The sequence below is a fragment of the Anas acuta genome, chromosome 9, assembly GCF_963932015.1.
Source record: "Anas acuta chromosome 9, bAnaAcu1.1, whole genome shotgun sequence".
Classification (NCBI taxonomy): domain Eukaryota; kingdom Metazoa; phylum Chordata; class Aves; order Anseriformes; family Anatidae; genus Anas; species Anas acuta.
In genome coordinates, this window is record NC_088987.1 from 5,467,214 (window position 1) to 5,480,543 (window position 13,330).

At 42.9% G+C, this 13,330-nt stretch overlaps 1 long non-coding RNA gene across 5 annotated transcripts in view; it reads left to right on the plus strand.

The window, feature by feature from the left end:
- LOC137861290 (uncharacterized) overlaps nt 1-12,621 on the plus strand; it is a 22,189-nt gene extending 9,568 nt beyond the window's left edge. For 2 of the 5 annotated variants that reach the window (XR_011099520.1, XR_011099519.1), the window contains exons 2-4: nt 5,808-5,921; nt 9,143-11,263; nt 11,960-12,621. This is a non-coding gene — a long non-coding RNA (uncharacterized lncRNA). The remainder of the gene's footprint in view (nt 1-5,807; nt 5,922-9,142; nt 11,264-11,959) is intronic. The other 3 variants (XR_011099521.1, XR_011099522.1, XR_011099523.1) reach the window with 3 other exon arrangements.
- Nucleotides 12,622-13,330: the final 709 nt, after the last annotated feature.

Consider the following 13,330-nt stretch of genomic DNA (forward strand, 5'->3'; position numbering starts at 1 on the left):
ATACTATAAAGCTAAATTGACTCGGAAGTTATAACAGGTCACTATATACTGGGAAGAAGTTCCCCACAGCTACCAGTAAGCAGAGTATGAAACTGGTTCTGTGGCCTGATTGCCACAGGGAGGGAGCCTGAACTGCTCCGGTGTTGTTTACAGGTGGCAATTTTTGCCGGGTGCAAGATATTTTTTTGGGCTTGAACAGAACTGAAACACAGAAAACAGAAAGGGTAGGAGAGGTAATCAAAAGGGAAGCTGTCTCCTGGGTCAACATTCTTTTTATTTTCATCATTCGCATCCAAAGTTGTGTAATATTTAACTGAAAAACACTTATAACGATAGCAATATTTAACTAAAAGCAAACTGCAGTGTACTTCACTAAGCTGTGCTATATTTGCTCTTGGGGCTACGATTTTCACTTTTCCTCACTCAAAATTTTCGAGTTAAACTCAAGCTGACATTAGTTTGCAAGACAAGAACTTGAGTGTCTGGGAATAAAAAAGGTATAACAAACAATTCCTTGGCCTCTTTATAGAAGGATTTCCTTATTTACTTAGGAAGGATGTTGGAAAAGATTCCTGACAATAAATAGCCAATGAAAAAAAAAAAAAACAAACACCACCTTAAAGTAAACAACAAAGTTTAAAAAAAAAATCAATTTTAGAGCAGTGACGATTAGTGTGATTGCTCTGTGCAGCCCAGTACTTCATTCTGAACAACTCATAGCACTTTTTTTTTTTTCCTCATTAATTGAGATGTGAGTTAATGCGTGAGTTGTCTACCAAGAAATCCTGGAGACCTGTCAGCAACCACAATATTCAGCTTTGTTCAGTCGCTACTCCTCTGTGTCTGAACACCAGAAGATTATCAGCAGATTACCTACTACTCTGGTTTCTTAGAGTTGTTAAGTAATTTATTAACTAGAAAGTTTGTTCAGGTAATGCAAATAAAGTCCATCTGAAAACAAAACATAAGATGTCAACACTTCGAAAGAAAGAGGCTTCAAAACGTGCTTTGTGTCCTGTCAAAATCCCATCCTTCTTTATCCCAGCCTTCTTCTCCTCGGACCTGAGTGCACAGTATTCAGGAATTTATATAGTTTCAGATGGCGTTTCCAAGTGGATGTGTAGGGTTGTTGGGTCTTCCTAGAGCTGGAAATCAGAGCTCCTCGGATGATGCCCTCACCTTAGCATAGACAAGGTTTCTGAGCAGGGGAAAAAGAGAGGTGACCGGGTCATTCAATGGGAGGGAGAGGCTACGAGAGGTAATGCATAGAGTGTGTGCAAGGGTCCTGCAGTGGGTAGGGTCTGGAGGCTTCGAAAATCCCCACTGCCCCCACATCTGCAGAGGAGCCAGGCAAGCCTTGTAAGCCCCAGGTACCCCTGTGGGCTTGCTTGTTTATCTTTGGGGCAGGGGCAGCAGCAGTGCCTGGCCATCTGCTCCTGTGCAGTGCTGGAGCTGAGCAGGAGGACTGGGGCCACGATGGAAAGGCAGATCACAGAAGAAGGTAAAAAATTACTTCTAAAAAGTTTGTGTTGACTGTTTCGTTGGGAGCTGTTTCACAGCAGGGACACCAAACTGCTGCAGAGGCATAGCTGAGAGCATGACTAACTGCACAGGGCAGCGAAGGATGGGCAGAAAGAAAACAGTTTTTTGGCTAATGAAAATGTTCATATGATGACTCATATCAATATATTCGACCTTTATTAAAGCCCAGCTCCTAGAATTGATAAAAGTTCTTAGATTGTGTAAGGAAATTAAAAAAAAAGTTAAACTTTTATTGTGGAGGACAAAAGATTGGAAATGCAGCAAAGGCACAACCTGGAGGTTCAACCATAAACCCAGATATTAAAGGAATTCAGACTTGCCTGTAATATGCTTCGAAATTGTAAAACCATTACAATTTTTTTACTGACGAATGTTGAAAAGTTGTGTTGACAAATTCAGTAGATGAGATTGCCAGGGAGAAGGCTGCAGAGGATGTCTGTGTTCTTATTACAGCTACACAGACATACATACACAGAGCAGGAAAAGCACGGCTTGAAATCTACACTGGCAAGAGCTGAGGCAGCTCTCGCAAAAGCCTTGGAGATGTTTTGGTACGTCTGTGGCGGGCCTCAGCCTTGGCAAAGCACATGGTGCCAAAGCACAGAGTGCCAAAGGACACAGCAATATTTTGTGGTGTGTGTCAATGCTGTCTGACTGGGCAAAATGTTCCTTTTCTTTACTCTCCTCTTCTGGATAATTTTGCGCTGTGGATACATACCGGTTGAGCTGGTTAAATATTCGTGGGGTTTGGAGTAAGGAAAAAGTGAAAATATTGCAACAGAATGGTTCTTTGGAAAAATTAAATATAAAAGTAATTTATTTGTAACTAGTAAGAAACTATCACAAAAAGGCACTTGAAAAATAATTGATGACTGCCATCAGCTAATAAAATAGTTCTCTAGCACAGTTAGATTGTAAAACTACCTCCATGACTGACTTAATTAAAACAATTATCTAAGGGCTTGACTTGGGTTAAAATATGTTCCTTTCTATGTTCTTTTCTATGACTTCTGGAGGCAGCTGAGCTTGCTCCTTGGCTTTGATAAGGCTGCAGTTCTATAATGTCTTTGGGACAATTAGGTTCTTAATCACATAGAGAAGAAATATCACTATATAAAAGCCTACCTCTCAGCAGAGACCCATTCACTGTGCAGAAAGAACACAGTATCAATGGAACAGAGAGGCCTCATGCAAAAGGGAGTGACAGGAGGGCTTAATTTTTAAAAGGACCTTAATGTTGCAGGTGAAAAACACTAGGAGACAATGACACGGTGTCACAGAAGTGGCTGCTCCCTTACAGCACGCTGCTATTGGCTTCAGTGGTGGGGGCAGGACATGATAATCAGGGTTGATACGATACCTACATATGCATAGTTATCTCCTGGGCTAGCAAGGAGATACTGGCTCAGTGAGGAGCTCAGGAAGCCCCACAGAGAGGTGGGAGCCTGTGCTAGGGCTAGGAGGAAGAGGCATGGAGGCTTCAGCTTGCCCTGACAGCAATATGGGCTCAGCCACTCCTCCAGCTGATGGAATCTGGACTGTCTCCAGGCTCTGGTGTCTTTTAAGTTGATTCTTTAGAGAAAAAATAAATATATAAATAAATTGTGACTAGCTCTCTATCACCCCTGTTACCCCTGTTGTAAATTTTTATTGAGTATTTTTAGGCTGCTGAAACCCACCTGTCAAACAGATGAGGGAGGAAGATCTCCCTAATGTTACCTGTAATGAAATATGCATTTTGGAAGGCAACTCCTGTTTAGGAGAAACCACAGAATCACAGAATGGCTGAGGCTGGAAGGGGCCTTTGAAGATCACGTAGTCCAACCCCCTGCTGAGCAGGATCACCTAGAGCACATTGTGCAGGATGGCATCCAGGCAGGTTTTGAATATCTCTAGAGATACTTCACAACCTCTCTGGGCAACCTTTTCCAGGGCTCTGTCACCCTCACAGTAAAGAAATACCCTCTGTTATTCAGCTGGAAATTCCTGCACTTCAGTTTTTCCCCATTGCCTCATCTTCCCACTGGGCTCAACAGAAAAGAGACTGGCTCCGTCCTCCTGACGCCATCCCCTCAGATATTTACACACAGTGATGAAGACAGAGCCTGTTTAGAACAGTAATTTCCTTCAGAAGGACATTTTTTGGTTTTGCTTTTGTTTTCTTTGTTTCAGGCTGAACAGTGCTTTTCCGTGAAGGAAGTTGTTGATTGTTGAATTAAACAGTCGAGCCCGCTTTTTGTTTCTGCAGCCAGTAACCACCTCAGGTTCCTCCAAGGTGCTGGGATGGTGCCCATGCTGTGGTGCCCCCTCAGGAGTTCCCTGTGGGGTCCAAGCCAGGAGTCAGTCAGACACCGCCCGAGAGCCACCACCAGCAGCCTCATGGAGGTGGTGGTTTGACCCCACATGGGCACTGCCCCACTGGCAGTTCAGTTTACAGCTCCCACGCCTTTTTGACTAGATTTAAAAGCAATCTTCTTCAGTTCTGGTGGCTGTCTTAGGGTGTGGTGACATGAAGAGCTTATTTGATGCGTTTAAGGGGCAAGGTGGTGCTGGGCCAGACCAAGAAGCCTTCATCCATGGCTGCCGCCTGAGTTCCCCTTTTCTTCTTTTCGGGAAGTTTTGTTGAGAGTAAAAAGGAGGTGTGAGCACATTGTTTTTAAAACCTCCCTTTTCAAGCATGGTTTCCTTCCTGGAAGTCAGGCATTGTGCTCTCTGAAAGAACTGTGCCTGTTAACCCTCACAGCGGCCTGCAGCACCTGGAGGAGGCCTAGGGGAAAGGTGGGAAGGGACACTGGGAGCATAGTGACAGGACAAGGGGAATGGCTTTAAACTAAAAGAGGGGAGAATTTGACTAGATCTAAGGAATAAATTTATTCCTCAAAGAGTGGTGAGGAATACCACCAAGTTGATTTGGATTTTAAGTTTCTTTGCATTGACAGTGAATCAGGTTTCTTCAGCACTGAATTGTTTTGAAGGCAGTGAATTGCTGAAGGCATTTTTCCTGTTGGAAATCAGAGTAGGTTTAGTGACTTCTCTCTTGATTTCAAAGAGCCCTCCTTCAATCTGAAAGAGGTATTGTAGCCAGGCAGCTGCCTGCCAGTGGCTCTAGATTATGGTTCTTAAAATGCAATACAGAAGTTTCCAGAATTTTATAAATGTTCCCGAGGCGAGATTTGTGGGAAGAGAGTTGTAGGAAAAAACAACATCTTTTGCTTCATTAGCACTTTTAAATCAAAACAGGTGCCTGAAGGCATTCCTCATTTGCCGTCGTGGTTTGCTGTCTGTCTGACTTAGCCTGTGTCTGATTTGCACGGCCCCATAACAATTGTCAATCCAGAGACTTGTACATGAACAAAGCATTTTGAAGTCTGCTCTAAGTGAAAGCATGACTTGCAGGCGTACAAGGAGTGGGAGCTGTGTCTGCAGCCTGATGTTCATGCTGCTAGTGCTTGTCTTCAGGGGGACCGTCAGGCAGAAGAAATCTCAGCACCCATCTCCCCCACAGGTGGATCAGGAAGAATTCAAGCCTGAAAAGCACTGTGTGAGAACTGAGTTTTACAACTTGACAAACCTTTGTTTTGTTTTGTTTTATTTTTCCCCCAGGGAAGGGATGTCATGAGAAACAGATTACTTAAAAACTTGACTGATTAGATAATTCTTGCACATGGTGCCACTTCAGACTTAAACCCACCATGTCTGCACAGACACAGAGGTGTGTGAATGTATGCATGCTACTATCTAAATATACAGATATTCAGATACCTGCACACAGTCTATGCAGTGTAAAGTAATCTTGAGTTTTGCTGCATTTAGCAAAATTTTGCTTATTGTGCTTTAAATATTCTGGTTCACATTAATCCCCTGATGGAGTAGTACTGTAGTTGAACCAGTTATCTCTTTGCATATAAGATAGCTGCTATTAAATTTTCTTAGCATAAATATCTTTTTCAGATTAAGCTAGTTTAGTTTTTGGTAAGCATGTAGTTCTCCAAAATCTTCTGACTAATCTCTGCTCTTTGGTGGAATCTCAGCAGCTGCTGCAGAGAGCAAAAGTCCTGTAAAGGTAAGAAAAACTGAGCAGGGTTTAAATGCTGGGTGATCTTGGCCAAGATACATCTTCTGAACAGAAATGTCAAATGCAGAAACATTATCTCAAGATAAAGGCCTTAGGTTGTGTTCTGCTTAAGACCCTGCATTAATATAACAGTATCAATGCTGCCAAATTTGTGTAGTTGAAAAAATATCCATGCTTTATCCTGACACAGGCAGAACCAGAAAAAAGGTCAGCTGGTGGTCAGCATCGTGCTTCACTCGTTTGTCAGCACAGAGCTGAATGTTTCCAGAAAGTGGACATTTGTACCCTGAGGAGCATTGTTAAGGTATGCGTTATCTATTTGTGCAATCTGGTTTTCCACAGGCAAAATATTTATTTCTGAAGCTTTTATTCCCAGCCATGGCAATTTAACATCTCTGCAGCTCAGCTCAGTGTTGTGAATGTACCGAGCAGAGGAAACACAGCTTGACACTTGGGCTGTGCTGCTGGCAGCTGAAAAAATCTAGTCATGACTTGCAGACTGAGTATTATGAAATCATTAATCCTGAATAAACACGGAACATCTGGATTTCATCCCTTATAACACTACCTTTTGACTGTAAAGAAGGGCTCACAGTAAAACTAACCCAAACTGAAGATTGTAAACTAAATGTACAAGAGTGTAAAGACACCTCTGCGCTTGAGACATCAGCAGGTAAATGCACAAAGGCCTGGCTGTGCAGACAGTCCCTGCAGAAGTCACAGAACAGATGCAGAGGCACGGTTTGTGCTCAGAGGTTCACCCAGGTAATGGGATTATCCTGAAGCTGGGGAGAAACTTCACGCCCTTTGGGAGCTTGTCTTCAGCAAGGGATATATTGAACAAGCACTGTAACCTTGGATTGCAACCTTACACTAATGCATAGTCAAACTCATTTTTTGTCCCTCTCAGCTGCATACCCCCACTATTTTCCTTGACCTACCTGTCCTTGTCCTGTGCCACTTTATATGCACACAAACCAAATAATTCTGGGGGCTGGTTTGCTGACTGGAATTTCCACAAATGTTTTGCTTTTACTGCCGATGACTGTGGGGTTAGAAATGTGCACAAGTGTCTTTGGGACCATGCATTGGATTTGATCCTACCCTCATTATGGTTAATGGGGGCCAAAGTCACATGAACTGCAGCAGGAACAGGCTTGTTTAATGGAAACAAGCCTGGAAATACTGTACAAAACAGTGTAGCTCTCCAAAACTGGATGCGATTGACAACACCACTGTAGTGTTTTGTTAGACTAGACAACCAAATAATCTGTGTAGCTGCCAAATACAGACTTGTTTTCTTTATAGTCAGAAAAAAAAAAAAAAGAAAAAAACAGCTGCCAAGTTTTTGGAACTCAGACCACGATGCAGATGCAATTAGGTCAACTGTCTACCAGCGTTAAGGGTAAAACTCTCTCAGAAGTAACAGAAGTATTTCAGATAACACCAGCAGAGAATGTGACCAGCTGTGTTTCGGCTGCTGCCATGCAAAGCCCTAGAGAATTGAGCTTTCTCCAAACAAACTGTGTAAGCTCTGCAGTGCTGATAAGTGGAAGTACCTATTTACTCTGTCTTCAAACAAAAAATGCATAGGGCTCAGGTAGATGAGCAGATTTCTCTGCTTCCATGAATGTTAGCAGTTTCAAAGTTCTTTGCAGTGGCTGTACTTGTAGATCAAATAGTAGAAAAAACACTTTGGCTTAAAACTCAATTTTTTTTATTTTTTTATTTTTTTTACTTATTTTACCTTGTGACTCAGATGGATTTAAAAACAAAGCTGTGGTAATGTATTTGTGAGTCTAAATCCATAATCCTAGCCCCAGAGAATTTACACTCCAAATCATTGTTATCTTGCAGCTCCTTGTGTACATACAGAGCGCTGTGCACCACCAGTTGAAGTAGTGTGATAGTTCACTTCTGCATGAATTTGCTGGGCTGATGTCAAAAAAACAGCTGGGCATGGATGAGCAAATCTTGCTGCCGTTGGGCTTGTAGGAAGGTCTTTCTACGTTAAAGCCTTTTACTAATTTCTCCTGTAATCAAAGAAAAAGTTTTTATTAATACAAATTCCCCAGCAATTTCTGACAAATGTAGGGAATAGGAAAATACACCCAGAAAGACGTTTCCATCTGATCCTATTCCTCCTCGATCTGTTTGCTTACAAGCTTTCTCACACTTGTGTGAAATGCTAATGTGGAAGGGGATACTGTGGCTCCAGTCCCTCCTGACATTTTGAATGCACTTCCCAGGCCTGTTTTTCTATCCTGCAGTGTGAAATTAATTTTGGCAAAATCTTGAGAGAATTAAACTGCAACACGGTGATCTCCTTGCTCAACTCATATTTGCTGTCTGCCTGATTTATGTTGAAAAGAGGCACTTGGGCATGCCAATTATCCTGTCTTTTATTTGCCTTGTGCATTGAGCCTTTGGCTACTAGAATTAAACTGGAAAATGCAATTAAAAGCATTAGCTGTAGCAAACATACCACAAAATATCATTATATGCTTGACAATGTTCTCCTTCATATTGTTAATCCCTGCAGATCTACCTGTGCTATTAGATTTCATATATGGATTTTATTTTTCTCAAAAGACTAAATTAATTGGGATGAGCAAGTTGTGTGCCTAATTGCGTAAAAGGAAGAAAAGGAAGATGTCACCATACTGGAAAAATCTCACCTGACTTTTCTTGGTGAATATGGTCTCAACTTGAACTTGAATAGGAGATCTAACATTATTCAAGCTTCAAAATTTTTGTGCATTCCTAGTTGATATTATACGTTAGATAAACACATATTTGGCTTCGTGCACCATGGAAATTATTGTGTATAAACTAAGTTGTCTCCAGGTGTGATGGAAGGTGCATGGGGACTTGGGGTGAGGTGGCAAGCATGGCTGGCAGACCGTGTCGGGACTGAATTTTGGGGCCAATTTCCTTCCTTCCCTACGTTCTCTGAGGTGAGGCTTAGGTTATCCCCACCTAAGTGGGGAGCATGGGCTTATGAGCCACACTGGTGATGTCATCTGAGGAGCAAACTTAGATGAGGGGAGAACAACCTTCCCATGCTCTTCATTCCCAAGTCAAAATAGACCATCAAAGGAAAACAAGATTCTGACTCAGAATGCAGTTACAGTAAGTTGAGAAGCCAGAAATGCACTGATGTTGAACGCAGCACCCACATTCCTGTGGTTATTTCCTCGTGAAACAGTCTGAGAAAACAAAAAAGACGGAGATGATATTAACCATATTAACCCTAAAAAGACAGGTTACTGGCTTTGCCAGTAAGTCTGAGAATCCAGGAGTGCCTGATGCTCATACCACTAAGCCCACTGAGCTTTATGGCCTTCCTTATGGTTAGAATATATAGTGGTTATATGAGTTTCTTGCTGAACACCTTTAAAATTTATCTCTTGACCTCTGGTAGAAACACCATTGCAGGAGACACTTGCTGCCTCGTTATTGCAAAGACCTCCCCAAAATCCTGCTCACCTTAAGTTTAAACCTTCTCTTTATCTCTGGAAAAAGGAGTTTCCACAGAAAACAAGTGTCAAAAGCATGAAGAAATACATGTAGGAGAGAGAAAAGGATAAGAAACAAAGAGAAATCTAAAGTCAAGCTCAGTGGTGACATAGCTACATCTCCAGCTGTGTGATGACAGACAGGTAAGCTGGTTTCTCTGCAAAGGTAAATCAGATCAGGCTGGAAAAAGGCAACTTTCCAACCTTACCTTCTGTGCTGCATGCAGACCTGTTAAATACCAGACCCATAAAAACCTAAAGATAATGGAAAACTGGAATTACAGGCACAAAGTGGTTTGGCAGAACATTGCTTTCAAGAACAGTAATGCCAGGAGTGGTGATATCTCTGACCGTGGGTTGTTGGATTGCAACATTTTCCTTGTTCCTGTTAGTCCTGATAGGAGCTGTAAAAGAAGTGGATGAAACTCAGTGACTTTGCCCTGCTGGACTCATTTCACTTAATGATTATTGCTCAATGTGATCAGAGAGAAAACACAAATGAAACTTTCTTCACTTAGGGGAAACGAAACTTCAGATACATGGGATAATTTAAAGCACCTATAGGTACTCTTCTGCATAATTGTAAGCGATTCATTTTCAGCTGGTGAAAACTGGAAACCTCTAGCACATTTTTGCTAGCAAAACTCAGTGGATTTGCCTGAGCTCGTACCATTTCCCAAGGTTTATTTTTCATTTCTCTGTAGTAACGATGCCAATGCCTCATTTGCAGCTGCTCCCGATGAGCCCAGCTGCCCGGCTGGGTGAGAATGCAGGCAGGATGCTGCGGCCAGCTGCCTTCCTCCTCAGCTGTGAGCACCAGCTGTCATCCATGCTGGAAGCGCTGCTTCTTCACTGGTCTCTTCAAGTATTTCAGGGAAGCAAGCCTAGCAATAAGGCCAAGCAGACAAAGGACAGTAGCCCTGTGTTTTTCCCTTTGCTGATTCATTTATTGGTTCCCAGGGAAAGCACCAAGTGGGAATGTCCTGTCTTCACCTGCCTGCACTGCAGTGACCTCACCTTCCTGCCTGCTGGGAAGGGTATGGTAAAATACCATTTATGTCTGGATTTTTTTTTTCTTCCCATTTAGCAGACTGTAGATAAGGTCCTAACATGGCAATATCTTTGTCACCTAGCTCCTTCCTTTCCAAACAGTGAAGTCCCCGCAGCTGCTGGGAGGAGTATGGTGTTTCTAGAGGGCTCCCAGTGCTGCCAAGCTTGAAGCAGCCTCTCAGTGTTGTAGGAACAGTCAAGGAAATAAGTATTAGGGACAGGAACCTGTTTCGGTAGTGCAAGAGCCGGCTTGCGACAGTGTGTTTATGTATTAAAAGCTCTGCCTGAACAAACACTGCTGACACAGGTGACCTGCTGCCTCGTGTGGTGCCTGGCCTAGGTGGGCTACAGAAGGCACACCAGGTGAAACAGCAGCGAGCAGCCAAGAGCCAAGCTGGTCCCACATCCATGTGTTTCACTGCTGCCAGGCTGCAGAGCAGCCGAGGGGCTTGTGAGGCTGAACTCAGTGCTGTGTTCAAATTTATCACCGCTTCCTGAAAGCCTAAATGAGAAACGCCCTCATTGTTCTATCAAGATCAAGGAGATTTGGCACTCAAGCAAGAGCTGCTGAGAGAAACTAGAAGTGACGGTGGAATTCCCCAGTCCTATCTGTGGTAAACAACCTCTCCTTTGCCCGGGCCTGGCACGGCCGGGGGAGAGGCTTGTGCTGCTGCTGCCAGGTCCTGGAGGCAGGAGAGATCAGCACTGCTGGTCTCAGAGCTTGCTGCTCTCGTTGCTTGTTAATCTTCCCTTCTTCCCATGCAATGATGATCCCAGGATCCCGAGACAGACAGCAGTGTTACTCATGGCAAGGATTAGGTATTAACAGGAAAAGCACCTTCTGCCTTAACTTGTTTTTCATCTGGATAACTGAGAAAATTTGTTACAGATCCTGGTACACATTAGCTTTTAATGATTTCTGTGCCTCACCTTGTTTAGAAAGGCAGGTTTGCTCCCAGTTGCAGCTGTGGACCCTGAGTTACACTGGGTCAAGCCAAGGTAGATGCCTGCAAGTGGGGTCCTGTCAACACAGACGAATTGGAGCTGAGTTAACCCGGTTGCCCTTCATTGATTACAAGTGAGTAAACAAGTCTGCTGTGGAAATCTTAGGAGGAAGAGCATCCAGCTGAGTTGGCTCTTCTGGGTTAATATGCAGATAGTAAACGACTTGGTCTTCACAGCTCAGGAGATAACTGCCTGAGTAGGCAGAAAGCAGAATAATCTCTGCTGAGTATAAAGATGCATTTCAAAGTGGCAATGAGAAATAAGTTAAAGTTGGAATTTACATTTGGAAGCGAAGGCTCCAAGAGCTGGGATGAGTGGCTGATGTAAGTAAGCATATGCCTCTGCCTCGAGGTGATGGGTTAGCAAATCTTTTAGATCTTGCTCAAACTCAGAAACTCCCTTGGAAGCTCAATCAGCCCAAGAAATCAAGAAGTTGGCACTCTTTAAAGTAGAAGGCCTGAGCCAAAATTCATGCCGACAGCATCATTTTAGTCTGAGTAAAAGGAATATTGCAAACCAAGAGTCAGCCTGTAATCTTCAACGAACTGGTTCTAGGTTTGTAGCATTGCAATGTATGCAGTGCATATATGCATACGTAAAAGAATATATGCATATAATTTTTAATAAGTAGTTCCTTACAGTGTTTAAAAATTTATCCCATAAATCCATGATGTTCTGATTAATTTTTTCAGCATATTTTTGTGGGGGGCAGGAGGGTGAGTGGTGAAAATCCATGGGCAGATACTGAATGTACGCTGCTCCTTTACAGAGCCATTCCTACACTGCAGTGCTTTGCAACCCACAGCACGTTTGCATGGAGGGGATGAAAATGCTGGAGCAGATGATGTGACAGCTGCAAAAAGAATGCAGTGTGTGCATGTGGCTGGATGGTGAAAAACAAAGGTAACTCATCTGATCACTAAAATAACTGGCTGCTGCAGATGCCAGGGCTGCTTTGGAAGCAGGCTTCTGCTCCAGTGTGCAGCAGAGGGTGCATGAGGCCAGCCTTGTCCTTGCAACCAGTTGCCTTATGTAGCATGAAGGAGCAGAAACACAAGGCATGAGAGCAGAAATAGCCCCATTTCCCCAGCTATTACCCCCCAGCAACCATTTCCAGGTCACTCACATCTCTCCATAGATTTTGGAGATGCTTCTATGCCTCCTTTCCATGCATCTGTCACTGATAAAGATGGATGTATATGCAGGCAACTGGAAGTCCTAAAAATGCAGCACTATACAACCACACAGCTGCATCCTTGCAGCAGCAAGGCAGACTCTCCCCTTGGTGCACGCACTCACCCTTTCAGATCTGCAGAATAGGAACATGCACAGGTGTCTACAAAATTGCATGTGAGACCCAAATTAACTGCACATGTCCTTATCAGCTTGCAAATCTGAACTAATAGCAACTAGGGCTGAAAAAAATCCTTATGGTATGCCAAAGACTGAAAGTGTATCATGCTGAAATAGAAAAATGGCTTTATGTGTCTAATGACTATGTGGTAATGGCTTTCCCCCCCCCACCTGCCCACCCCGAAATCTGAGTAATCTCAGATTAGTGTGAATTTTATGCCTTGTCCATGTGTGAATTCATAAATAACGGGGCCTGGGCTGCCAGGAAAGTTTTGGCACAATTCCTGCTATAGTGCTTTCATTTCTGTATTTTGTTTTTGAGAGAGGCTGGACCTTTTCAAGTCTTCGTTTTAAATGCTCCCTCTGCTGGCTATCGTGTAAATTACATTTTAATTGAAAACAATAAAACTGCTAAAGAAATTACTAAGGCTAATAGCAAAAATTCATTGTCTTTATTCCTCCACCACATTCTGAACCCATCTCAAATCCCATATATTCAACCTATCCGATACTGCCATGGTGTTTGTGGGAGAGCTTATTTTCCATGACATCAATTATTATTGCAGTTTTAAATCTCCTTGTATAAAATATGCTCCCTCCTTTAATCAACTCCTCCTATATCCCTAGACTGTCTTATAATTTTAAGTGCTGGGGTTTGTTGAAATTCTGCCTCAAAAAAGAATGATTGGCTGCGGTGGAAATATTTAGTGTTGGCTTATTATTATAAAACCAGAAGTAATTAAAAATATAAATTTCTGTAAGAGCAGTTTTAAAGGAGAGACTGTAG